The sequence below is a fragment of the Alligator sinensis genome, unplaced genomic scaffold (assembly GCF_000455745.1).
Source record: "Alligator sinensis unplaced genomic scaffold, ASM45574v1 scaffold566_1, whole genome shotgun sequence".
In the NCBI taxonomy this organism is placed as follows: Eukaryota; Metazoa; Chordata; order Crocodylia; family Alligatoridae; genus Alligator; species Alligator sinensis.
Window position 1 is genome coordinate 164191 of NW_005842017.1, and position 3774 is coordinate 167964.

Consider the following 3774-nt stretch of genomic DNA (forward strand, 5'->3'; position numbering starts at 1 on the left):
TTCCCAGGTGCACTGAGTGGGGGCTTGAGCCAAGGTAAAATATAGTTAGTGCCCCAAACTTGAACCCGGCCCTTGTTGCTGCTGACAGGTGCTCAGCAGAAGGGTTACATAAGTAAAGATTTGGGAGACTGGATCAACATTTTTTTTCTCAACACTGAGCAGCTCTGACCCTCATGCAGTCTTGGAGGGTCCCTTTTGCATTCTGTCTCATCTAGCTAGATCAGGGGTGGGCCAAGTATGGCCCACAGAGGACTCCATTTCCTGGCATCCCCAGCCATCCACCCCGCACCCACCATTGGGGGTGGGACCTGTGTGAGCAGGGCGCACAACCTGGCAGCTAGGATGGGGCTGCAGCCAGGAGTGAGATGTGTGGGTGGATCCAGGGAGACCCTGGGATCTCCCAGCAGTGACAGCATGGGGCTGGAGCCAGGGCAGAGCTGTGATCCGCTGCCCACGCACCCCTGCAACAAGCACAGGTTCCATGGGCATCTGGATCATGGCTCTGCCCTGGCCCCATGCTGTCACCACCCCAAGATCCTGGCCCCAGCTAGCTCCCCGCTCAACCACACACCCTGCCCGCCTGGCTCCCTGCTGTTCTCCATAGAGACCCCGGGATTGCAGGGCTGTGACAGCACAGGGCTGGGACACAGCCTTGGTTCTGTGGGCAGGGGCATGTGGAGGGAGTATCGCAGCTCTGCCCCTGCCCTGTGCTGTCACCGCTTTGACCTTAACTGACAAGCTTTGACCTCCTCGTTCTGGTAGAAACCCCACTGCTGCATTTTTAGTTCAACAACAGCATGGTTTCCTCCTGAAAGCAGAATGTAAGAACAGAAAAATGCTTGTGTATAGTGCCAAAACAAAAGTCGTGCCAATTCTTCTCTCAGTTCCATCCATGGAAATCCATTCAAGGACTTCATAGAGGGAATCATGGAGAAGAAAAGCTGATTTAAAATGTTCCCCTGGCAGCTCCAGGGTTGAGAGAATTACACAGTGAGACTACACAGCCAAGGTTAAAAGCTGTTTCATTCCTTCTCCCATGACGAAAGGAGCTTAGCAGGAGCTGCACCTTCCTCGCGCACTAATCTTGGCTGTTTCTAAGTCAGTATTCAAGATCTCAAATGATTTTCTTATTAGCTCGTTTTGAATTTTTCCCTTAGTCAAGTGATATGCATAAAGGACTGCTATTCACACTATACCCTAGGCGTCCTGTACCCATTGTTTTCTCTAGGACTCCTGTACCCATTGTTTTCCTATGTACCACTCGTCTTCACATTTACAAACTTGTCCTTGAATTGCTTAAAGACTTTTCTGGTCCTGAGGTACTAAGGAGCTGCACTGAGGGAGGTAGCACTTGTCCCTTTATTTGTTACTGTTTTCTCATATGAAGTGTCACATATTTGAAAGCTTTTAGGAACGACAAATGTTTTGCTCAAGCCACCATTAGTCATGATAATGGACAGATATGATCTGCCAGGGAAGAGTCAACATCGAATTTTTAAAGGGAAATCTTGCTTTACCAATCTGCTGGAGTTCTTTGAGGGAGTTAACAAGCATGTAGACAACAGGAACCCAGTTGACGTAATATATTCGAACTTTCAAAAAGCATTCAACAAAGTCCCCCACCAAAGGCTTTTTTTTTTTAACTGCATTGCCACAGGATTTGAGAGAAGGTTCTTTTGCAGCAGAGAGCTGGTTAAAAGATAGGAAGCGCAGGGTAGAATTAAATGGTCATTTTTCAGGATGGAGGAATGTTAAAAGTGGGGTCCCACAGGGCTCTTTGCTAGGCCCAATTTTGTTCAACATTTTCATCAATGATGTGAAAATGAGGGTGTATAAGATGCAGTATATAAGATGCTTCAAGTTTGTAAATGACACCAAGTTAGTCCAGTGACTGAACAGTCCTAAGCTGACTGAGAGATCTCACCAAGCTGAGTGAGTGAAGAAAAAAAAAAAAATGGCAGATGAATTTTGACAAGTGCAAGGTACTGTATGTTGGGAAAAATAACCTCAACTGTATGTACACAATGCTGGGTACTAAACTAGTTGTTATGATGCAGGAAACAGACCTTGGAATCACTGTAGACAGTTCTCTAAAAACATCAGCTCAATGTGCAGCTGCGACCAAAAACAGCCAACAAAATGTTGGGGATCATTAAGGGAACTGAAAATAAAATGGAAAACCATGATTCAAAAGATAAACCCAGAGATTTCAAATAGACCTTAATTTCAAGTGCCCATAGGTTTCTATTTCACTTGCTAGAGGAAAGGGCACTATACAACAGCTGTTCTTGCAAAGGTATGCCAATAATTGCTCAGGACTGGGCAAGTGGGAAAACCCTTTGATTCCCCTTTAAAGGACCCAGGTATTCTAATAAATTCTAATGAGTTCTCAGACCCTTCACACATCCAAGTCAATGGGCGCATTCATTACTGTGCCATAATTACGACGCATTAAGTTTACTACCTGTAATAACAGGCCATAATCAGCGCTACTGCACAGTAGTACTGGCATACACTTTTTTGTGATGCTAATGCACAGGAGAATTAGTCTATTGTGCATTTAGCATCTCATTAAGACATGCCTAATAGGTAGGTATTTAGCCTAGGGAAAGCCAAAAGTCCAAAGTTCATCATGTTTGAATTTACACTCCAGTAGTGAGATTTGATCACTTTTTGTTTTGTTTTAAACTGTAAATGAAAACAAAAGGGTTCCAGTCCCGTTCACTTGTTAGCCCCTTGGACTCTTTGCCATTCCAGCTTCCTTCTTTTGTAACCTGCTTTTATTAGATTAATTCCTGTTGCCTTTTGTTCCAGTATTTTTACCTCTGGCAGGTTCTATTAAATATGACCAGGTTGCTGGAAGGTATAATTATCACTTATGTTGATACAGGTGTTTAAATATTTGATGCCACCAATGTCACAGTAAGATGCACATAATTTGTAAGAACATTTTAGTGAAAAAAGAAAACCTTTGTGTATCCGTGCTTCTTCTGATGTTTAAACCAACCTAGACAATATATTGGATGATGATTACTGAAAAATCCATTGCTCTGAGTAAATACATGGAAAAAAATCCAAGTCCACATAATTCAGACATAATGGGCATCAAATCGGCAAAGTGAGCAAAACTCTGGCTTGCATCCATAGATGCTGCTCTAGCAAATCCCAGGATGTCATCCTCCTGCTGTACTCAGCCTTGGTGAGGCCGCAGCTGGAGTACTGCATCCAATTCTGGGCTCCGCAATTCAAAAATTATGTGGAGAAGCTTGAGAGAGTCCAGAGGAGAGCCACGTGCATGATCAGAGGGCAGGAGAACAGGCCTTGTAATGAGAAGCTGAGAGCTATGGGACTCTTCAGCCTGGAAAAGCACAGGCTCAGGAGGAACCTGGTAGTAGCCTATAAGTATATAAGGGGTGTACATCAGGATCTGGGGGAACGCCTGATCACCAGAGCGCCCCAAGGGATGGCAAGGTCAAACGGTCACAAACTCCTACAAGACCGTTTCAGACTGGACATAAGGAAGAATTTCTTTACTGTCCGAGCCCCCAAGGCCTGGAACAGACTGCCACCAGATGTGGTGCAAGCACCTACTCTGAACTCCTTTAACAGATGATTGGACGTTTATCTTGCTGGGATCCTGTGACCCCAGCTGACTTCCTTCCCCTGGAGCAGGGGGCTGGACTCGATGATCTTCTGAGATCCTTTCCAGCCCTAATGTCTATGAAATAGCAAACCCCTTTCAGGTGTCTAACAAACAAGTATCTCCTAGTGTCG